This window comes from Bufo gargarizans, chromosome 3 (genome assembly GCF_014858855.1).
Source record: "Bufo gargarizans isolate SCDJY-AF-19 chromosome 3, ASM1485885v1, whole genome shotgun sequence".
NCBI classification, from domain to species: Eukaryota; Metazoa; Chordata; class Amphibia; order Anura; family Bufonidae; genus Bufo; species Bufo gargarizans.
In genome coordinates, this window is record NC_058082.1 from 274,557,873 (window position 1) to 274,583,391 (window position 25,519).

The following is a 25,519-nucleotide window of genomic DNA, read 5'->3' on the forward strand; positions in this document are numbered from 1 at the left end:
CAGGTCAATTCAGACCTGCGGTTTTCTGCGTTTCTGGGTTATTCGGGTCTCTGAAGACCCGATAACCCGGAACAGGATGGTGATGGTGGTGTGATTTCACCACACCAATCACCATCCAGCGATCAGGATCGCTTTCTGATTGGTCTGTGGGCGGTCCGGCGGCAGATTCAAAAGAGGCAGGCGCTCCTCTCCTCCTCCTTTTGTGTTCCGGAGCCGGAGGAGAGAGAAGCTGCCTGCACGTGTGTCCGCCATCGCTGCCAGCACCCCCAGGACCCGATCTGTGCCCCCAGGACCCGATCTGTGCCCCAGCACCCCCCATCAGATACATAGGGACAGCATAGGGAAAGTTTGGTTTAGGCAGGGGAAAAAAAGGTAAAGTTAGTTTCTGAACTTTGATTGCATCACCCTAAGTTAGGGTGTCTGGGGTCCACAGCACAGCTGTGTGACCCTAGACCCCCCAGGGGTGCGATACGAGCCCGTGATTCCTGATTTTGTAGTCCAATCAGGAATCCAGATTTCCACAGTGGGCTACACTGAATATGACTTTTTTTGTCATTTTTTCAGTGACCCGCTGGTAAATCTGATGGTGGAGCAGACGAATCTGTACGTCCAACAGTTCGTTGCTCAACACCCGGGCTCCTTTTTGGCCAGGCCCGGTGGCTGGACGCCGGTCAGTGCAGCCGAAATGAGGACATTTTGGGGCCTCGTGCTGCATATGGGCCTGGTCAAGAAACCCAGTGTCAGGCTCTACTGGAGTGGGGACGTCCTATACCAGGCCCCACTTTACAGTACAGCCATGACACGCTCCCGGTTTGAGGCCATCCGGAAATGTCTGCATTATTCCGATAATGCAGCATGTCCCCCCCCCCCCGAGGTGATCCTGCCCATGACCGTCTGTATAAGATACGGCCGGTCATCGATCACTTTGGGGCCAAATTCATGGAGGCCTATGTACCTGGAAGGGAGGTCACGGTTGATGAGTCTCTCATTGCGTTCAAGGGGAGACTCATTTTCCGCCAGTATGTGCCCTCCAAGCGGGCGAGGTATGGCGTGAAGCTATACGAGGGGCGAGATTCCCGGATTCAAACCCCAGAATGTCCCCCGACTCTGGGTGTTACCGGGAAACTTGTGTGGGACCTTATGTACCCACTGCTGGATAAGGGTTACCACCTTTACGTGGATAACTTTTATACCAGTATCCCCTTGTTCCAGTCCCTTGCCGCCAGATCCACGTCCGCTTGTGGGACCGTGCGGAAACATTTACGCGGCCTCCCTGCACACCCCCTCCAGGTACCTATCCCCAGGGGTGAGACCCGTGCCCTTACCACTGGAAACCTGTTGCTGGTCAGGTATAAGGACAAGAGGGATGTCCTTGTACTGTCCACTATTCATGGTAACGGCATCACCCCTGTCCCTGTGCGAGGTACCACGGAAACTACAATCGGTATATGGGAGGAGTTGATCTCTCGGATCAAGTCCTCAAGCTATATAACGCCATGCGCAAAACCCGGGCATGGTACAAAAAAGTTGCGGTCTACTTGGTACAGGTTGCCATGTACAACTCTTTTGTACTATCCCGAAGCGCTGGCAGCACAGGGACATTCCTCCAGTTCTATGAGGCAGTCCTCAAGGACATGATCTTTTCGGACCAGGAAAGAGCAGGCCGGAGTACCTCGGAAACTATAGGTGCCCGGATCGTCCCTGGCCAACACTTTCCAGGTGTGGTCCCCCATACTGGAAAGAAGGGACGAACCCAAAAAAAGTGCAGAGTGTGTCGCAGGAGGGGGATACGGAAGGACACGACTACTCAGTGCGACACGTGCCCCGATCATCCGGGCCTCTGCATTGACGGTTGCTTCAGGGAGTATCACACTTCCATGGAGTACTAAATTTATATCCCAATTTAGCACTGACATAGGTAAAAAAAAACTGGTTCTCAGAATTGAGACACCCAAAAAAACTAAAATAATTTATTAAAAGTAGACATATTAGGTATCGCCACGTCGGTAATAATCTCCTCTATAAAAATACCCCATGACCTAATCCCCCAGATTAACACGGTCCAGAAAAAAAAAAAGGTGCAAAAAAAGTTTTTTTTGTCACCTTACATAATAAAAAGTTTAATAGCAAGCGATCAAAAAATCATATAGCCCCCAAAATAGTGCCAATAAAACCGCAGTCTCATCCCGCAAAAAATGAGCCCCCACATGAGATAATTGGATAAAAAAAAAATGACCCTTAGACTTTAGAGATACCCAAAAAAAAATTGTATCAAAAAAGATAATATAGTCTAAAGACTTATTGGGTATTGCCGCATCCATAAGAATCTCCTCTATAAAAATACCCTATGACCCAACCCCCCAGATTAACACGGTCAAAAATAAAAATAAAAAATAGGTGCAAAAAAAGATTTTTTTGGTCACCTTACATAACAAAAAGTGTAATAGCAAGCGATAAAAAACCTAACCATGACCTAACCCCCCAGATTAACTCGGTAAAAAAAAAAAAAAACGGTGCCAAAACCGCTATTTTCGGCACTTTTCCATTTCAATCCGTTTTTTCCGGTAACAAAACAAGGGTTAACAACCAAACAAAACTTAATATTTATTACCCTGATACTGCAGTTTACAGAAACACCACATTTGTGGTCGTATTCTGCTGTATCAGTAAAAGGGAGGCCGCAAAAGGAAAGGACCAACATGGTTTCTGGAAAGCCGATTTTGATGGCCTTTTTTATTGACACCATGTCCCTTTTGAAGCCCCCCTGATGCACCCTAGAGTAAAAACTCCCTAAAAGTGACCCCCATCTAAGAAACTACACCCCTCAAGGTATTCAAAACTGATTATACAAACTTTATTAACCCTTTAGATGTTCCTCAACAGTTAATGGCAAATGGAGATGAAATTTCAGAATTTCAATTTTTGGTAACCTTGCCTCACAAAAATGTAATATAGAGCAACCAAAAATCATATTAACCCTAAAAATAGTCCCCCAAAAAATGCCACCTTATCCCGTAGTTTCCAAAATGGGGTCACTTTTAGGGAGTTTCTACTCCAGGGGTGCATCAGAGGGGTTGAAACAGGACACGGTGTAAATAAATCGGTCCATAAAAATCAGCCCTCCAAAAACCAAACGGCGCACCTTTCACTCTACGCCCCGCTGTGTGGCCGTACAGTAGTGTACGGCCACATATGGGGTGTTTCTGTAAACAGCAGAGTCAGGGCAATAAAGATACAGTCTTGTTTGGCTGTTAACCCTTGCTTTGTTAGTGGAAAAAATGGGTTAAAATGAAAAATTAGACAAAAAATGAAATTCTCAAATTTCATCCCCATTTGCCAATAACTCTTGGGCAACACCTAAAGGGTTAACGACGTATGTAAAATCAGTTTTTAATACCTTGAGGGGTGTAGTTTCTTAGATGGGGTCATTTTTGGGTGGTTTCTATTATGTAAGCCTCGCAAAGTGACTTGCTTCTAAACTTCTAAGCCTTATAACATCCCCAAAAAATAAAATATCATTCCCAAAATAATTCAAACATAAAGTAGACATATGGGGAATGTAAAGTCATCACAATTTTTGGGGGTATTACTATGTATTACAGAAGTAGAGATACTGAAACTTTGAAATTTGGTAATTTTTCAAAATTTTTGTTAAATTAGGTATTTTTTGGTGCAAAAAAAAATAATTTTTTTGACTTCATTTTACCAGTTTCATGAAGTACAATATGTGACGAAAAATCTATCTCAGAACGGCCTGGATAAGTCAAAGCGTTTTAAAGTTATTATCAGCACTTAAAGTGACTCTGGTCAGATTTGCAAAAAATGGCCTGGTCCTAAGGTGTAAAAAGGCTGTGTCCTTAAGGGGTTAATAGATTGGCGGGGGTCCGACACACGGCACACCAGCCAATCAGCTGTACGAAGGGAAGGCGCAGAGTGCGCATGTTCCTTCTCTCTTCCTGCTCTACTGCTGCTGTCCCATAAACATACAGCAGCGGACAGGAAGAGAGAAGGGAGACGGCATGTGCACACGCCCCGTCTCCTCATACAGCTGATCGGTGGGGGTGCCGGGTGTTGGACCCCCACCGTTCTGATATTGATGACCTATCCTAAGGATAGGTCATCAATAGGAAAAGCCCAGAGAACCCCTTTAAGGCCTCATGCACACGACAGTTGTTTTTCTCGGCCTCCGTTCCGTTTTTTTTGCGGATAGGATGGGGACCCATTCATTTCAATGGGTCGGCAAAAAAATGCTGATAGTTCATCCGTTTGCGTTCCGCGTCTGTTGTCCGTGTTTCCCTTCAGCAAAAAAAAATAGTGCATGTCCTACTTTTTCACATTTGCAGACAAGGATAGGCATTTATTAGAAGGGATCTGTGAAAAAAAAACTGATCCTCCAACGGGCGGATGCACAATTTGCAGACGCAAAAAACAACTGTCGTGTGCATGAGGCCTAAGGGTGAGTTCACATCACAGTAAGGCCTCTTTCACACTACCATTTTTTTCCGTTTTGCGGGCCGTTTTTTGCGTTCCGTATGTGGAACCATTCATTTGAATGGTTTTGCAAAAAAAACGGAATGTACTCATGCATTCCGTTTCCGTATTTCCATTTTTCCGTTCCGTTGAAAGATAGAACATGTAATATTATTGCCCGCAAATCACGTTCTGTGGCTCCATTCAAGTCAATGCGTCCGCAAACAAAATGGAACACACATGGAAATGCATCTGTATGTCTACCGTATCCGTTTCGTTTTTGTGGAACCATCTATTGAAAATGTTATGCCCAGCCCAATTTTTTCTATGCAATTACTGTATACTGTATATACCATACGGAAAAACGGACTAGAAAAAGGTAACGGAAACACAACGGAAACAAAAAAACGGAACAACGGATCCGTGAAAAACGTACTGCAAAACACTGAAATTGGCCTATTGCACAAAAAACTGGCCGTTTTTTGTGTTCCGTATACGGAACCATTCATTTCAATGGTTCCGCCCAAAAAACGCAAATCACGCTCCGTGGCTCCATTCAAGTCAATGGGTCCGCCAAAAATACGGAACACATACGGAAATGCATCTGTATGTCTTCTGTTTCCGTTGCGTTTTTTGCTGAACCATCTATTGAAAATGTTATGCCCAGCCCAATTTTATCTATGTAATTACTGTATACTGTATATGCCATACGGAAAAACGGAACAGAAACGGAAACACAACGGAAACAAAAAACGGAACAACGGATCAGTGAAAAATGGATCGCAAAACACTGAAAAAGCCATACGGTCGTGTGCAATAGGCCATAGCCATACGGTAGTGTGAAAGAGGCCTAAAGGTACGTTCGCATCTGTATCAGCAGATCCGGCAGGTTGTTTCGGCAGAGAGCATCCTCAAGGCTGGCCCCGCCTCCTTCCTTTGGCCATGCTGCTGCTACTGGAAGAGGAGATGGTCATAGCAGCAGCATGGCAAGAAGGAGGAGGTAGCGACAGGTTTGAGCCATGCACATACCATGAACGATATCAACTATTACTTTATGTGCAGCTGTATGTTTTCTATGGTGTTACATAGGACTGCAGTTAACACTATTGCATTATCTGCACTCAGTTATTGCTCTGTTATCTGTGGGGTTACATAGGACTACAGGTACCATCTACTACATTATCTGTACCCATAGAGTTATCACTGTGCTATCTGTGGTGTTACATAGGACTGCAGTTACCATCTACTACATTATCTGTACCCAGAAAGTTATCACTGTGTTATCTGTGGTGTTACATAGGACTACATTATGTGTAATCAGAGAGTTGTCACTATTTTATCTGTGGTGTTCAATAGGACTGCAGGTACCATCCATACCTCCCAACCGTTCCGCATCCAGCAGGGCATCACTGTGTTATGTGTGGTGTTACGTAGGGCTGCAGGTAATATCTACTACATTATCTGTACTCAGACAGCTATCACTGTGATATCTGTGGTGTCACCAGGGCCGGTTTTAGACAAAGTGTGGCCCTGGGCAAAATTTTAAGTGGGGCCCCAAAATAAATATTGCACAGACAACACATTCACATATAGCTTGCCTTCACTGATTGTGGATTACACATGGTTTTTCCACGTAGATTCTCGTGCAGAGAAACTGCAGTGTAATACAGTACCAGCAAGGTGTATAAGATTATCTTTAGGATAGGTCATCAATATCAGATCCGATGGCGTCCTTCTCCCGGGACACCTGCCGATCAACTGTTGGGAGGCCAGTGATGTCATTGTGTATCAGTCACATGGCCTAGTTGTCAGTTCAGTCCCATTCAAGTGAAAGGAGATGAGCTGCAATACCAAGCATCGCTGCTGTCTAATGTATGGTGCTGTGCTTGGTAAACTATAAAGAGACCACAGTGCTAACCGGAGCTCTGGTGAGCGCCGTGGCCTCTTCAAACTGTTGATCAGCAGGGGTGTCAAGAGTCGGATCCCCACTGATCTGATACTGATGACCTATCCTAAGGATAATGTTAATAGGAAGACCACGCCACTCAAAAGAGAATGTTGCGTAATTATCTTATTTATTTTCTTATATTTTTTTGTATATATATATATATATATATATATATATATATAACACAGAAAAATCCGCGGCACTCCTTAAAGTAGAAAAATGTGCAATTTATTCACACATGTCAACAAAGACAACGTTTCGGTTCTCTCACAGAACCTCTTTCAGCTGCATATCAAGGAGTGCTGCCTGACCTTTTTTATGGATATATATATATATATATATATATATATATATATATCCATCCGGAAAAAAATTAATTCATAGTGGTATACTGGCCAATGTTTCGGTCTTATCCAAGACCTTGTTCACGGCCTGAGTCTTATGAGTATTGAAGGCATCCGATGGATATATTTACACAAAAAAATATAAGAAAATAAATAAGATAATTACGCAACATTCTCTTTTGAGTGCCGTGGTCTACCTATTAATATTGGTATTATACTTACCACTGAGCACTCCATACTAATTGAGGAGTGCCGTTTAACTCTTACCTCCTATCCTGAGGATAGACCTTCCATATCAAATTTCCAGGTAAACCTTTTAACTGAAAAAAACAAGAAGCAGGTTAGAAAGACAAACAAATATAGGCTTTAAAGTGTAACTCTCCTTTAAAAACAGTTTTTACATGTTATAGTGACCACATACATCCAGGGACATCTCCTGTCATGTAGACCTTCTCTTTCCTCTTCTCCGCCATTTGGCCCAGACCACCATGACAAATTCTTTCAGCCGCATCTCGTCTCTACAGAGTTTGCAACACAGACATGTTAGATTTCTAAATTTTGAAGTCAACCTCCCCATCCTAGTGTCCCCACAATGTCATCCTGCTGCCACTCCCAATACTCTGCCCGTTGTGCTTCCCAACGCCCCAGGTACTATACTGCTGAAAAAATAGTGACCCTAATAGACATAATTGGAGTGATTTATCAAACTGGTGTAAAGTAGAACTGGATTTCCAAAAGAACTGTCAAAAATGAAAGGTGAGATCTGATTGGTTGCTATGGGCAATTAAGCCAGTTCTACTTTACACCAGTTTGATAAATTACCACAAATGTCCCTATAGTGTCCACAGTAACTACAAGTCCCCTAGAGTGCCCCAGTAATAATAATAACATCCTATATTGTGCATCAGGTAATAATCACTGTACAGTGTCCCCAAAAATAATAGAATTGCCCCTACAGGGCATCCCCAATAGAAAGCCCCCCACGCTGCCCCCATATAGTAATCCTCCCATAATAATTTGCCCCCCACACAGTAATTTCCCCCACATAGCAATTTGCCCCACACTTGCCCCACACAGTAATTTCCACCACACTGCCCCATATAGTAGTTTGCCCCCACACAGTAATTTCCCCCACACTGTCCCCACACAGTAGTTTACCCCACACTGCCCCCACATAGTAGTTTACCCCACACTGCCCCCACACAGTAGTTTACCCCACACTGCCCCATACAGTAGTTTACCCCACACTGCCCCCACACAGCAATTTGCCCCACACTGCCCCCACACAGTAATTTCCCCCACACTGCCCCCACACAGTAATTTACCTCACACTGCCCCCACACAGTAGATTCCCCCAAACTGCCCCACGCAGTAGTTTCCCCCACATTTCCCCATTTTGTAATTTGCCCCCACATAGTAATCCCTCCCATAATAATTTGCCCCCACACAGTAATCCCTCCCATAATATTTTTCCCCCAAATAGTAACTTTCCCCCATACTGCAATTTCCTCCGATGTACTGTCTCTTCACATGTCCTCCTGTGTCCCCCCCCCCCCCCCCCATGTCCCCCAAAGCTGGCACATAAAAGAAAAAAGAAAAAAAATGAAAAACTAAATACTCACCTATGTCCAGGCGCACGCAATGATGTAATCACGCACGCCTGTGCTGGGATTTCACTGAAGCATATTGCAACGATTGGAGCCAGGGCAGGGAACTATGCGCTCCTGTGCCCCACCGCAGTATGTGGGCGTTCGGGTTGGCTTTGGGCCACACAGCGGTGCTGGGCTCGGGGCTGCCGACACTGACTGAAAGGTGGCCCCTTTGGTGACAGGGCCCTGCGCAATTGCCCAGTTTGCCCCCCCTAACGTCGGCCCTGGGTGTTACATAGGGCTGTAGGTAACATCTACTACATTATCTGTACTCAGAGAGCTATTACTGTGATATCTGTGATGTTACATAGGACTGCAGGACTTTTATGGTATATCCCAAGGAGTACAATAGATTCAGGTCCCAACACCCATGGGCCCCATTCTCCCATAGAAGTAAATTGAGGGAATTACACCTGTGGAGCTACCTCTCCATAAACTGCAGTAGGCAAATTAAGCTCTGTTCTCGAGATAGAGTCTGTGTCTATCAGACTTTTATGGTATATCCACATTTAAATGATGGTTACATGGTATTGCAGGTTTACCCTGTGGTTGTTAAGTACAAGGGAATGCATCCTTATTAACAGATTGTTCACCTTTCACGATGGATCACCCACCTACCCAACTACTACTCAGCAACTGTAAAGGCTTACAGTGATCATTGGTAGGACCCTCATCAATCTAATAGTCCACAGGATAGGGGCATAACTTTACGTAACCAGAATACACCTTTAAGCATAGAAAAAGCAGGAGTTCCAATTAATAAGCTTCAAGATATATGGAATCTTTTGCCATAAAACTATATATCTCTATGCTCAGCTCATCCTGCTCTATAACATGCTGCTGGCAGGTCAGATTGCATGTTTATCGCAACAGCTTTCCTTTAAGGGATCTTGATATTTCATAAAAACAATATTAGTTGAAACCATTATTACATTGGTTCCAGCTGTAGATGCAGTGAAACGTGTGTTTTTCTAACTCATGCTCCTCAAACAGTTTTTTTCCCCTATGAATGAGTTGTATTTATAGATGTAAGACTAAATTCACACTGCGTGTTGAAGTGTCCTCCAGATGTGTACCTCAGACGTACACTGTACAACGAAGTGTGAATAGACCCTAAGAGTCAAGGTATTCTGCAGTCAGCGCTAAAAAACAAACACAGAAGGAAGGGAAATGTGCAATGATGAGGTTAAGTGAGCTGAAGTAAAAGCTTTGCCTAGCTCTCGACTTTCTTCTTGTTATTTCGCTTCACAGTCTCTGAACACACAGGGAGAGATGTGCATACTGACTGCTCGTGGTAGACACAATTTCCAGCCTGAGGTTGTTGCCATGGTTAATAGCTGAGCTGCATAAAACAAAACCTTACATCAATTAAAACATTTAAAGTTCTCTAGAAACAATGATTTTTTTTTTCAAGTGCCCCCAGCCTGCCTTCATAAACAGAAGATCCATACTTACCTGTTCCCAGCCACTCTGGTCCTCCATGCTGCATCCTTCATGTCCATCATCACTTGCTCCACTGCAGCCACGGCCACAAGCAGCACGTCACTGCTGAAGCTAGTTATTGGCTGCAGCAGATTATGTGACCATGTCCATGCTGTGCAAAAAAAAACATTATTCCCGGAGAACCATTTTTAGGTTGGCATATTATTTATACAGAACATTGTGTGGACCTTGAAATTATGATGTGAGTTCTACGTTAATATGTCATTTTGTTTTCTTTGAGTAGTCTCCAAGCCGTTGCTCCCAGTTAGCCGGGATCCTACTCCACACTGATGAGAGGCAACACCCCTGTCACATCCTTAAGGATTGTAAAAGAGCTGGATCTTGACACTATATGGTGCATCTGGTAATCTCTATAATGGGTGCACCCCTTTGCTTGGTTTTCCTTCCTTTGATGGATATCTGGCTTTTACTGTGTTGAAGACCCATTACTGGGGCTCCATGGTTATTTTGCATATTACTATTTCACAGGGAGCTTTGCACTTTGGACTGCTGTGTTGAGACTCTTAAATGATGCTCCACTGTGTTTTTTGTAGCTGGTCTCTCTAAGATTAGCTATTGTTTTGTTTGAGTAGTCTCCAAGGCATTGTTCCCGGTTAGCCAGAATCCTGCTCCACACTGATGAGAGGCAAAACCCGGAAACAGCTGTCTGTGGATGAATAACTGGCTTAGGTCTTCCCCTGTCACATCCTGGCTTCACCTGTCACATAGGGGGCCACTTAATATGGTGTATCTGGTGATCTCTATAATGTGTACACCCCTTTGCTTGGTTTCCCTTCCTTTGAGGGATATCTGGCTTTGACTGTGTTGAAGACCCATAACTGGGGCTCCACGGTTATTTTGCATATTTTATTTAGAAAGACAATTCTTAAGACAAAAGTTAAGAAAATTGTGATAGTCCATAGAGAAACATATCATACACATTAGTACATTCTGATTCTTGTAGCTCTAAACAGTTAGATATATTATAAGGACAAACATATTGTAACACCCACACATTATTTATGACATCCCATTTTAAAGAAGCACTCCCACAAAAATGTGTATTCTCTGACCTTTTAGAAAGGTACATGATGTAAACTGTAGTGAAGGTAAACTACTTATCAGTGACTGTATTTGTGAGTTATAACCTCCCTTCTGATCCTCAGCTTTGTCATGTGGCCAGTAGTGTTGAGCACGAATATTCGTAATGCTAATTTTTATCTCGAATATCGACACTTTGTGAATTTGCGAATATTTTGAATAAAGTGCTATATATTCGTTATATCAAATATTTGTCTTTTCCATCTGAACACGATTCCTCCTTGCATCTTGCTTGTGGGCCAATGAGTCATTGGCCTACAAGCAACTTAAGCAGGGCGGAACCATGACTTTAAATGACGAATATTCTAAAAAACAAATAATTAGCACTATATTGAATATTCGTCATTTTTTTCACTTTTAAGTGAACAGTGTTCAGTATTTACTTCAGATAGAAAAACAAATGACGACTATTCTAAAATACGAATATATAGCATCATATTGAATATAGTGCTATATATTTGTTTTTAACACACGCCTGTATTGATCGCGCAATATTCGCATATTACGCGATCGTTACCTTGACGATTTTTTTTTGTAAAAAATGTAGAATATAATGAAAAATGTAGTGATTCTGTCTCTCCAACTTACACAGGACAGGACATCAGTTATTTATCTATCCATTCATAACAGGTCAGAGAATAACATTTTTTTGTGGCAGTGCTACTTTAAATTCATAGGCATTAATATTGGGTTGGGCACCCCTTTGCATCTAAAGCAGCTTCCCCTCTTCTGAAGGCCTTTTACAAGATTTGGGAGTGTGTCTATAGGAACTTTTACAATTAAAAATCATTTGGGGAGCCATTAACTAGTGCTAGTGGATAGATTAGGGAGCAATTAGGGCTAGTACTAGTAAGGAGAATTTGGTAGTAGGTATTTTAGCAGGGAGGAAAAGTTCAGGGAAAGTTTAGGGATAACTTAGGGACAAGAGCTGCCTAGGTAGGCAGTGAAGAGCTGGGGCTGGCTGGCTCTTGCAGTGCACCCTATAGTACCCAGTAAGTTTATTATAAGTGAGCGCACATAAGCAATTGATAGTGTTCTGTCACCACCAGGCAGGAGGGAGTTGCAGTCAATTGGACTTGCAACAAAGCACTACATGCAGTTTGCGGTGGCAACGAAAAAAGATACAGTTACATCTGATGCTGTATCAGACTTTATTATTTTTTTCATTACTACAGTTTGACCGTTATGTGGGGGGTGGATGCAGCCAGTCAGTTAATTATAACCAAGTGAGAGCAGTAAATGCCACAGGCGTGCCTGTAGTAAATAATCCATACATTTCAAGTGAAATTATTTCAACGTCTGGTTGAACAATTTTCTTTTGCAATTTTTTTTTCTGATTCTTTGTATTTGAATGCTCATATAAGTAAGATTATACAAAAATCTGTCACAGGTGGCAAGTTCCAACTTCATTCACCAAGTGAATTCTCAAAAGCATTGTCTTCTTGAGTGTATTCTGTAGAAAGGGATTAGAACTCTGTATTTTGGTTGAAAGGGATTAGAACCTTTTTTTTTTATTCTTTGTAATTTAGTTGTACAGAATCCAAACAGTTCCATCGGTTGTCTGACTGTTTGTGTACAGTAAGCCACCCACCACCACAACTTAGAAATATTTGGAAAGTGGAAGAGTCCCACTTCCAAACATAAAACCCAGACCTTGTCCTCCAAAAGTAAGAATGTGGCTACTAGCAGTGGAATAGGTGGAACCAGTTGTAGTATTAGTAGGCCAAAGTTCTCCCTGGCTCCCAAAAGGTGCAACATTATCCTTTAGGAGAAAGTGGATAAGAATGTGGACTGGATGTCTCAATAGCCCTCTCAGTCACATGCCTTCTGAGTCAGACACTGTACCTTGGAGCCAGGGGTCAGAGCAGTCCTCCTGCTCCTCCTCGTTTCATCCCCAGTGAAGCCTGTCATTTAGGTCCTCTCTGTCTACACTGCCTCCCAGTGGTGTGCCTTCTTTTTTTTTTAACCTAAAAATGGGTTTTAGAGAGCAATCAGCTTTTGGATTGCTCAGAAGTGGAGGTTCATGAGGAGGTGAGGGACCCTGTGTGCAGTGTTATTATTAGTAGTGGCACCTGTAGCCAGGGTGATGGAGTTAGTGGCAGTTATGGCACATTCAGAACAGGCAGGGCCGGTGCAAAATTTTTTGCCGCCCTAGGCAAAGATCCATTTTGCCGCCCCCTCATGTCACTCACTCACTGACAGACACGCACTCAGACACTCACTGAATGACGTACACAGAAACTCACTGACTGACATACTCACTGTCAGACCCACATACACTCGCTGACAGACAGACACACACTCACTCACTGACAGACACAAACTAACAGACATACACCTACCCACTAAAACACGCGCGCGCACACACACACACACACACACACACACAGAAACCAATGACAGACACTCACTCACTGGCAGACAAACACACACATATACTCTCTGACAAACATACACATACTCACTGACAAACACACAGACACTTACTGACTGACAGACATCCACACTTACTGACATACACACACACACACACACACACACACACACACAGAGACTCAATGACAGACACACATACATTTACTGACAGAAAGACAGACATACATACACTCACTCACTGTTAAATACACAGGCAGACACTCAGTCAAACATTTAAAGGGATTCTGTCACCTCTCATAACACAAATTCAGATTTTAAACTAGTCATGCTCCACAGATTACCTTGAATCGGCTTTGCTGTTCTATACTGTAATCCGTCCAGTAGTTTTGCTGAAAAACAACTTATAATTATGCTAATTAATCCTGAAGGTGCCCAGAGGGGAGTTATGTTCCACTTTGTGTGCCCAGTAACGCCCCCCTGCAGTGCCCAAAACGCCTTCCTCCTGAATCCCTCACCGCCCACAGCGTCTCATCCCTCTCCTCCCCCTCCCTGACGGCCGAGCGAAGTCTCGCGCAGACGCAGTACCCACTGAGGGCTGCGCCAGTGCGATTTGCTGGAGACTGAGGGCAGGAGCTTCATCGTCGTTACTGGGCATGCGCCGAGCCCAGTGACGTCCAATGCTCGCTCTTCCCTCAGTCTCCAGCAAATCGCACTGGCGCAGCCCTCAGTGGGTACTGGGTCTGCGCGAGACTTCGCTCGGCCATCAGGGAGGGGGAGGAGAGGAATGAGACGCTGTGGGCGGTTAGGGATTGTGGCAAACTTTGCGGTTCGCCGAACATGCAAACATATGGCAATCTCCGCCAGTGCCATATTCTTTTGCATTGTGCCGAACTTTGACCCATGACACATCCATCAGGTGGGAACGGATAGCAATTTGAGATGTTTCAGCACATGGACACACCCCCTGCCCTATAAATAAACCTGATCTAGCCGCCATTTTACATTCAGTCTTTTGCCAGTGTAGGGAGAGGTTGTTCTGTGGAGCAGGGACAGACTGTTAGAGACACCAAACGCTAGCTAATAGGGCCACAAAGTACTTTTAAGGACTGGTATAGGTGTGCTATCGATAGGTGTAACATAATGAGGGGTGTGATATACTTATAATATACTTTCTAACATAGAACGTATATTATAGTGCATTTGTATTATGCAGCAGTTGTATGCGGTTCTGCTGCGATATACCAGTTGCCCCCCAAAAAACTGATTGAGGCAGGGGTGTGATATACCTATAATATGCTTCCTATATAGTTAATTTGTATTGTGTAGCAGTTGTGGGCGGTTCTGCTGTGTTACCGCAGCTATACAGAGGGACAAACACTATTGGAACAACTAATTGCAACTGTTGTGATATACCAGTTGCCCCCCAATAAAACTGATTGAGGCAGGGGTGTGATATACCTATAATATAATTTCTATATAGTGCATTTGTATTGTGCAGCATTTGTGTGCGGTTCTGCTGAGATACCGCAGCCATACAAAGGGACAAACGCTATTGGAACAACTAATTGCAACTGGTGTGATATAGCAGTTGCCCCCCAAAAAAACTGATTGAGGCAGGGGTGTGATATACCTATAATATACTTTCTATATAGTGCATTTGTATTGTGCAGCACTTGTGTGCAGTTCTGCTGAGATACCGCAGCTATGCAGAGGGACAAATGCTATTGGAACAACTAATTGCAGAGACACTGCAGAATGTAATCGCTCATGTGTGCCAGGCTGCCCAGAGGCAACAAAAAGCTGTCCTCTGTGGGAGGTATATCGTCTCAGTCCTCTGTATCCACCCAGCCACGCACCAGTGATGGCCATGAGCTGGTCTGAGTGCCACCCTGCTGTGAACATGGTTCCTCCTCCTCCTCCTCCTCCTCATCCTCCTCCTCCTCCTCATCCTCCACCTTGTTATCCTCCAGAACTTTGCCCTGGCTCGACAATTGTGTACCTGGCGTTTGTGGGTGCAGGAACCCACCCTCGGAGCCACTTGTGAATGACTGGCCGGAAACTCTACGAAATGATCCCTCTTCCTCCACCTCCTCCTCCTGTGCCACATCCTCTTCCATCATCACCAGCAGCGTTTTTTCGCATAGAAGTGGGATAGTAATGCTGAGAACGGCGTTATCGGCACTGGCCATGTTGTTGGAATACTCGAAACAGCGCAACAAGGAACACAGGTCTCGCATGGAGGCCCAGTCTTTGGTGGTGAATTGGTGCTGTTCCGCAGAGCGACTCACCCGTGCGTGCTGCAGCTGAAACTCCACTATCACCTGCTGCTGCTCGCACAGTCTGGCGAGCATGTACAAGAAAAACACGAAACACAACCATGGGTGTCAATAGCCAATTGAGTGTACACTACGGTGCTGTGGCTATATAAGTAGACTTCCCAACATTCCAATAATGAAAAATAGTATACTTTATTAATTACAAAAAAAATCTATGGATAATAAATACCATAAAACAAGGGCGATAGGGAGCACAAACACCATCCCAGCATTACAGTGTCGACATGAATAACATCAGCAATAGTAAGCATGAAATTGATAAACATGAGTCCTAATATGGAAATATCATGGCAATTACCGGACAATATAACTGTAGCAGGTGGTATCCAGGGGGTATTTCACACACAAAAAAACGGCAAGCAAAAGCGGTTGTATGAGCCCACTGGAACTATGTCCTGCCTATATAACAAAAGCCATGGATGAAGATGGAAATAAGATGGACTCACCAGAAGATAGCAGCGACCTGAATGTTACCCCCCAGCATGTACAAGGTGGAGTTCCACCTTGTGGGCACGTCGCATATGACGCGGTAAACGGGAAGGCCAAAGTTACGGCCCGTACTTTATGCAGCAGCTCTGACATATCGGGGTAATTTTTACGGAATTTCTGCACCACCAAATTCAGCACATGCGCCAGGCAAGGGATGTGCGTCAAACCGGCTAGTCCCAGAGCTGCTACGAGATTTCTCCCATTATCGCACACTACTAGGCCTGCTTGAGGCTTACTGGCACCAACCACTCATCGGTCTGTTTTTCAAGGCCCGTCCACAGCTCCTGCGCGGTGTGGGGTTTGTCCCCCAAACAGATAAGTTTAAAACTGCCTGATGTCATTTACCTCTGGATGTGCTGAAGTTGGTGGTGAAGGTGTTACGCTGACCAGATGAGGAAGCGGAGTAGGAGGAGGAAGCAACAGGAGGCAAACTGAAGCGCCCTGCAATCGTAGGTGGTGGAAGGACATGCGCCAAACTTTCCTTCTTGCCTGAGGCCCAGCCGCCACTGTATTTACCCAGTGTGCTGTTATGGAGATATAACGTCCCTGACTGTGCTTACTGGTCCAGGTATCTGTAGTGAGGTGCACCTTGCCACAGATGGCATTGCGCAGTGCACACCTGATTTTGGCCCCCACTTGGTTGTGCAGGGAAGGGATGGCTCGCCTGAAAAGTAGCTGGGCACGACGTACTGTGGGACAGCCACCACCATAAGGCCTTTAAAACTCTCCGTCTCCACCAGACGGAATGACAGCATTTCAAAGGCCAGTAATTTAGAAATGCTGGCATTCAGGGCTAGGGATAGCGGGTGGGTAGGGGAGTACTTCCTCTTCCTCTCCAGTGTTTGGGAGATGGAGAGCTGAACGCTTCCGTGGGACATTGTGGAGATGCTTGGTGACCCAGGTGGTGGTGTTGCTGGCAGATCCTCTGTTTGCGGGGTGGTAGCTGGCACTGTCACTCCAGAGGTAGATGAATAGTGTTGAGCGCGAATATTGAATTTTTTTCGCGTATATCGGCACTTCGCTAATTTGCGAATATTTCGAATATAGTGATATAAATTCGATATTTCGAATATTCTTTTTTTTTTTTTTTTTTATTGTTATATTTTTTTCTTTCCCACTTCCCTAAAGTTGTTCTTACCTGTCCTTTGGATTCCTGGCTTCCTGGCTACTCCAGTCAGTGCCCGTTGCCGCTTCTGCCGACTTCCGTGCTCATGGAGCGTCCCCATCACCATGGGAACGTCTCCATATACTAAAATGTACTGTCGGATTTGAGAATTACGTTGAAATCGCAATTCGATTATTTCAAGTTATAATAATCGAATTTCGATTTTAACTTAAAGGCTACTCTCCTATTGAAATAGCAATGCGCTTAATTCAAGTTATAATAATCGAATTTCGATTTTAACTTAGCACTGCTATATTCCATATTCGTTAATTCTAGCCTAATATGGAATATAGCAGTGCTAAGTTAAAATCGAAATTCGATTATTATAACTTGAAATAATCGAATTGCGATTTCAACTTGGACCTGGTTTACTATGGTTGGCTTGGTAGAATTAGCGAATATCACGAATATATTCGTTATATTCCACAAAACGAAGATAACAAAGTATTCTGCATCTTCGTTTTAGCTACCTATTCGTCAACTTCGCTAATTCTAGCAATCATATAGGAAAGTTTACTATAGAGACAGCTAAGTTTAATTCGCTATGCGATTATATGACTGCTTTAAAAAAAAAATTGAATAATTATAATACCTGATAATTATTATAATTATTCTATTTATAAAAGTAATATAATCGCATAGCGAATTAAACTTAGCTGTCTCTATAGTAAACTTTCCTATATGATTGATAGAATTAGCGAAGTTGATGAATAGGTAGCTAAAACGAAGATGCAGAATACTTCGTTATCTTCGTTTTGTGGAATATGACGAATACATTCGTTATATTCGTTTTGTGGAATATGACGAATACATTCATCATATTCGCTAATTCTACCAAGCCAACCATAGTAAACCAGGTCCAAGTTAAAATCGAAATTCGATTATTTAAATCGCATATTAATCGCGATAACAAGAATAATTACGAATATTCGATTTTGACGAAAATAAAACGAATATTCTATCGAATATTCACGAATTTCGTCGAAATCGAATATGGCACCTGCCGCTCATCACTATAGATGAAGAGGCCGAGACTGCAGCAGAAGAGGAAGCAGGAGGAGCCAGAGACCTTTGTTGGTTTTTGAGGTGTCTACTCCACTGCAGCTCGTGCTTTGCACTTAAATGCCTGGTCATGCAGGTTGTGCTCAGGTTGAGAACATTTATGCCTCACTTCAGGCTCTGATTGCATAGCGTGCAAACCACTCGTGTCTTGTCGTCAGCATATTGTCTGAAGAACTGCCACAACAGGGAACTCCTTGGAGCTGGCTTTGGTGTGCTCGGTCCCTTGCTGCGGTGGGCAGTAGCAGGCGTACTGTCTAGGGTACAGCCGCTTCGCTTTTGCACCCTGCTCCCTCTTCTGCTGTGCTGGTGGCTCTGCGCGACCACCGTCTCTTCCTCCGAACTACATCGGTCACTCGCATGACCTTGATTCTATGTGGAGTCGAGGACCTCATATTCCTCCACATCATCTTCCACCCTTTCTTCACCCCTGCCCTCCTTTTCAGTCTGCACACTTTCGAAAGCCACAGCAGTTGGCACCTGTGTTTCGTCATAATCCTAGACATGCTGCGGTGGTACTCCCATGTACTCATCTTGAAACATAAGTGGTTGGGCATCGCTGCACTAAATATCTTCCACTTAAGGGGCAGGGCTAGGTGGATGACCCTGGGAAACCCTGCTAGCAGAGTCAGCAAAAAGCAGAAGAGACTACTGCATGACTTTGGCCTCAGACTGCTTGGCTGATTTGAGAGGGGGTGAGGTGAAAGACTGATGGACATCGGCTGCAGGTGCCAACTCTGATCTATCAGCAGGAGACTGGGTGGGAGCCAATGTGAAGGAACTGGAGCCACTGTCAGCAACCCAATCTACTATCGCCTGTACTTGTTCTGGCCTCACTATTCGTAGAGCCGCATTACGCCCGACCAAATGCCGCTGAAGGTTCTGTCGCCTACTCGCACATGAGGAAGGTGTTTCACTTGTGCGTGTAGCTGGCACAGCTTGACCACAACCTCTCCTTCCAACAAGAGCTCCAACGACAGGGGCCACGTCCCTTATTCAACGCTCTCCTCATATTTCTCAAATTTAAGATCTTGCCCAAAATGGGTGTTTTTTTTAATAACAGAATAGAACAACAATATCTAAAGGGTGTATCTCACAATGACAGATGCAGACAAGGCCGCAAATTTAGTTTTCGGCCCAAAATGGGTGTTTTTTAATAACAGAATAGAACAGCAGTATCTAACGGATGTATCTCACACTGACAGATGCAGCAAAAGCTGCAAATTAAGATTTTGTCCCAAAATTTGTGTTTTTTTAATAACAGAATAGAACACCAGTATCTAACGCCTGTATCTCACAATGACAAATGCAGCAAGGGCTGCAATATTAAGTACTTTGCCCAAAATGAGTGTTTTTTTAAACCCAGAATATTATTGCTGTATTTCAAGATTGTTTCTCACACTGACAGATGCAGACAAGGCCGCAAATTAAGTTTTTTGCCCAAAAAGGGTGTTTTTTTATAACAGAATATGACAGCAGTATATAAAGCTTGAATTTCACACTGACAGATGCAGACAAGGCCGCAAATTAAGTGTTTTGCCCCAAATTGGTGTTTTTTTTAATACCAGAATAGCACAGCGGTATCTAAAGCGTGTATCTCCCTGACATCTCAGAAGTGGTTTCGAATTTGAACACCACTCACAGTTACGAAAGAATGATCACACCCTCAATGCTTTCCCTTGTAAAATATAAGGGCACATGGGGCCCCTGGATGGTTTACTCTCAATCTTCCACTTAGCCGGCTAGCAGGTCCTAGTGTTCCTGCTTGTGGAAAAACTCCTACAAAAAGTGAAAGTGAAAGTCTTGAGAAATCTATGAGGTCCGTAACCCCTAGTTCCTTCCTTGGTTGGATCCTGTTGACAGACAGGTTGTTTTCTTGTTGTTATCTATATAATTGTAGTTAATATGCTAAGCTACTTGTATACACGACCAATAATTGGCATAAGCAGAATAGCTGTGGAAGTTTATTAAGAAGCATAGTGTGAATCTACTAATAATAGTAATGGAGCGGTGGACAGATATACACTTAGTATGACAATACTAGTATTCTAGAAATCTTTGATGTTTGACTTAGGTTTCTACCTATGTGTCCTGTCTCTCACTCTTCAATTGTTCGTTTCAACAGTATACGTTATGATTGATAATGATTTATCATGATTATTATATGTCTCCAGTGGCTGCGTCCACCACAAAACTCTTGTTGTGCTGTAAGTTGTCCTGCTTTATTTTTATAACAATAATAAAAATATTGAACTTTAAAGCGTGTATCTCCCACTTACAGATGCAGACAAAGCCTGCAAATTAAGTATTTTGCCCAAAATGGGTGTTTTTTTAAACCCAGAATATAATTGCAGGAGTTCAAGCTTCTATTTGACTGTCACAAAAGCACATATTCTGTGCTGTTGCACAGAATTTGCATAAAATGTCTGTGATGGTCACGTACACTACACACAGGGGGGGGGGGATAGTGACCACTGCGCTCCACCCTTACCCCTGGCCCTGCCTACTTGCCTCGCAAGTCCTAATGACAGGGGCAACTAGACAGCAGTCCCTAACTTAGGATACGTGCTGGGAAGACAGACAAGACAAATAACGGAACGTGAACAGACCGGGTCAATACCTAGAGAGCTACGCAGTACTAAGGAATGAGCAGAGAATTGTCAGGAAAAGCCGAGGTCAAATACCAGGATAGAAACGAAGTACAACAGGAGTCCGCAAAGAATCGTCAGGTGGAAGCCGGGGTCAGGATACCAGGAGAGACGCGCAGTACAGGAGGAGCAGGCAAAGGATTGTCAGGGAACAGGGTCTTGACATTCTCTTGATGAGCTTCAAGAGGTAGTCACCTGAAATGGTCTTCCAGGAGTTCCCAGAGATGCTTAGCATTTGTTGGCCCTTTTGCCTTCACTCTGCGGTCCAGCTCACCCCAAACCATCTCGATTGGGTTCAGGTCCTGTGACTGTGGAGGCCAGGTCATCTGGCGCAGCACCCCATCACTCTCCTTCATGGTCAAATAGCCCTTACACAGCCTGGAGGTGTGTTTGGGGTCATTGTCCTGTTGAAAAATAAATGATGGTCCAACTAAACGCAAACCGGATGGAATAGCATGCCGCTGCAAGATGCTGTGGTAGCCATGCTGGTTCAGTATGCCTTCAATTTTAAATAAATCCCCAACAGTGTCACACCTCCTCCTCCATGCTTCACGGTGGGAACCAGGCATGTAGAGTCCATCCGTTCACCTTTTCTGCGTCGCACAAAGACACGGTGGTTGGAACCAAAGATCTCAAATTTGGACTCAATCAGACCAAAGCACAGATTTCCACTGGTCTAATGTCCATTCCTTGTGTTCTTTAGCCCAAAAAAGTATCTTCTGCTTATTGCCTGTCCTTAGCAGTGGTTTCCTAGCAGATATTCTACCATGAAGGCCTGATTCACACAGTCTCCTCTTAACAGTTGTTCTAGAAATGTGTCTACTGCTCGAAATCTGTGTGGCATTGACCTGGTCTCTAATCTGAGCTGCTGTTAACCTGCGATTTCTGAGGCTGGTGACTCGGATGAACTTATCCTCCGCAGCAGAGGTGACTCTTGGTCTTCCTTTCCTGGGGCGGTCTGCATGTGAGCCAGTTTCTTTGTAGCGCTTGATGGTTTTTGTGACTGCACTTGGGGACACTTTCAAAGTTTTCCCAATTTTTTGGACTGCCTGACCTTCATTTCTTAAAGTAATGATGGCCACTCGTTTTTCTTTACTTAGCTGCTTTTTTCTTGCCATAATACAAATTCTAACAGACTATTCAGTAGGACTATCAGCTGTGTATCCACGTCACTTCTCCACAACGCAACTGATGGTCCCAACCCCATTTATAAGGCAAGAAATCCCACTTAGTAAACCTGACAGGGCACACCTGTGAAGTGAAACTCATTTCAGGTGACTACCCCTTGAAGCTCATCAAGAGAATGCCAAGAGTGTGCAAAGAAGTAATCAAAGCAAAAGGTGGCTACTTTGAAAAACCTAGAATATGACATATTTTCAGTTGTTTCACACTTTTTTGTTATGTATATAATTCCACATGTGTTAATTCATAGTTTTGATGCCTTCAGTGTGAATCTACAGTTTTCATAGTCATGAAAATAAAGAAAACTCTTTGAATAAGAAGGTGTGTCCAAACTTTTGGTCTGTACTGTATATATTGTCAATTATTTTTGTCTTTCTCACTATTTTGCATATCATTGATTGAATTTCAATTGTCACCAATTTTAATATATATTATTTACTAAAAATTGTATTAATAAATTACATATATATTTTGTCTGTAACTGGGTTTTGTCTTCAATTCAACGCAGATCACGAGCTTGTTTTAGCTTGATATTTATGATAATAAATTTGAATCTCCTTCATTACAGATTTTAATTTATTCACATAAATAATATAGACTGTCAATCGGAGACAGCATACATATTCCGACAACGCCACTACCACTCCTTAGCCGACAGGGATTGAAAAAATTAAGTTAAAAATAAACTTCTGTCAGCTGCAGGGGTGAGAGGGACAGTGACTTTCTGCCTGCAGCTCACATTCAGACAGCACAGTGCTGCTGTCTTAGACTGAGCTGTTCGAAATAACACGCCCCCAAACTAGTTAGGCCACGCCACCTCCCATTCCTCAACCGACAGGGATTAAGAAAATGAGGTTAAAAATTAACTTCTGTCAGCTGCAGGGGTGGGAGGGACGGTGACTTTCTTCCTGCATCTCACACTCAGACAGCACAGTGCTGCTTTATGAGAGTGAGCTGTTCAAAAGGGCATTCTTGTGTCCATCCAGGCCCTACGCCAGATGGAGGACAGGGAGTCTGAAAGCCGGACTGTCCGTCCTAAAACTGGCCACCATAGGGGCAGACTGCTGTGGAGGTCACAATTAAGGGGATGGTCCGCTATGAAGGCCACTGTTAAGGGGACGGGCCCATGTAGAGGTCACTGTCAAGGGGGTGGTGTGCTGTGAATTTCACTGTTAAAGGGGAAGGCATCTGTAAAGTTCAAAGTTAAGGGGGTGGGCTGCTGTGGAGGTCCAATTTAAATGGACGGGGCACTGTGGGGAAATCAGTGTTAAGTGGTGGGGTGCTGTGGAGGTCACTGTTAAGTGGGCGGGGCGCTGTAGCTGTCACTGTTATAGTGGATAGAGACCACCTCTCCATGAGAATCGCTAAGCTTGCTGTGCCCTTTTAAAAGACTTGCAACAATTTAAGGATACTGTGCCCTTAAGAGACTGTAAATATGTATTATGAGGCAATGTTACAAGTGATGCATTGTTCTTAACAGTGATTATGTGTATATACAGTAAAGTTGTGATGTTTTGCTGCAGAATATTTGCATGTTTCCATCTACCATTTATTCAGCATCATCATAACAACCAACATCCGCTGGCCATTAGATCTAGCTCAGATCCACCTTAGTATACACGCGTTAGATACCTGAGAAACTCCCTGCTGTGTCTGTTATAGTGTAATCCAGTGTCCTATCAGTATTGCAGACAATTTATGTAGCAGGTATGAGGAGAAAGAGGGAGTCTGGGAGCGGGGCTCAGTAAGTGGGAGCAGACAAGTCAGTAATTGTTCACATTAAGAGTTTTCTACAAGGCTATAAATCCGTAGGATCTAGAGAGACAATCTTGAAGAAGAATTGATTTTCCATTTGTCATCCTTAGAGCAGCAGAGAGACTCGTAGTTGACTGTCTGAACAGCAGCCCACAGGAAAAGTGACTTGAAATTCCAAATCGTTCTTTAAATCAAACCAGGTTCAGGCAGGTTGTGCCAACTAAATCCAGATCTATCACCGGTTGTTCCATGGTGATTAATATTTAATAGAGGGCACATTTTCCAGTGGTCCTATTTTTACAGACGAAACATAAGAGCAATGTGAGCAAGAATTACCTGCCAAACACTAAAGCTAATGTGATCATTAATTTTCGCCAGGTGAATATATTTTACTTTAAAAATGACATCTCTATTTTCAGCAAGCTCAAGCATGCTACCCCTTGTTCAGACTCATGTAATGTATCATGAATGTTTTCATTATTTTTTTCCTATCTTATCCATTGTGTTTTTATAGGTAAATTCACAAGTATCTATTTTTAGCTCTATATCACTACTTTTCAATAGCCAGAGCATTGCCTTAAATGCAATGCAATAACACATTTTACAAAGAGGTCAAAACATCATTGGGAGTAGACCACCATGATGACATCTTTCAGTCATATCTCATCTCTGCAGAGTTTGCTACACAGATATCTTAGATTTCTCACTGGTGCCCCAACAGTGTTATCCTGCTGCTATCCTCAATACTGTGCTGATTGTGCTCCCCAATGCCCACAAAAACTATATTGAAGAAATAACAGGTCCATACACATGCAGTAGCCCCCCATACTAATAGTGCTCTCAAAATTCTTACTTTTTACAATTGTCTACCAGGGTGCCCTCATTACTAATATTGCCCCCTACAGTGTTAAGGCTACCTGAAGGTGCCCCCATTAGTAGTAGTACCCTCAATATAGTACCCAATAATAGTAATGCCCTTCTTTACTGCCACAGTACTTATAATGTCACCTTGTAGTGGCCCTAGTAGTTATAATGCCCTGTGTATTGTCCCAGTACTTATTATGTCCCCTTGTATTGCCTCCAGTAGTTATAATGCGCTGTATAATGCCCCAGTAGTTATAATGCCACCTTGTATTCTCCCGTAGTTATAATGCCTCCTGTGGCCTGACATGTCCACACCTCGGCACATGTAGTCTCTATGAAGTCATTGTGATACCTACATTATTGCAATTACATTACTGCAACCGCCTATGGCCCATCACAGATGGACACAATGATATCATTGCTTTACAACCACCTGTTCTGCCTCACAGGCTCTAGACCCTGTGGCTTATGAGAGTAAATGCCCCATCACACCATTTAACTGTATTGTCGTTCTGAGGATAGCGATACAGTTGTATCTACAGCTGCCACTACAGATGTTTTTGACTAGTGATGCCCTGGCAGGCCACCTAATCCAGCACCAGCCCATCTGCCATTTGCCGGAATTGACAGATGGGCAGTCCAGCACTGACC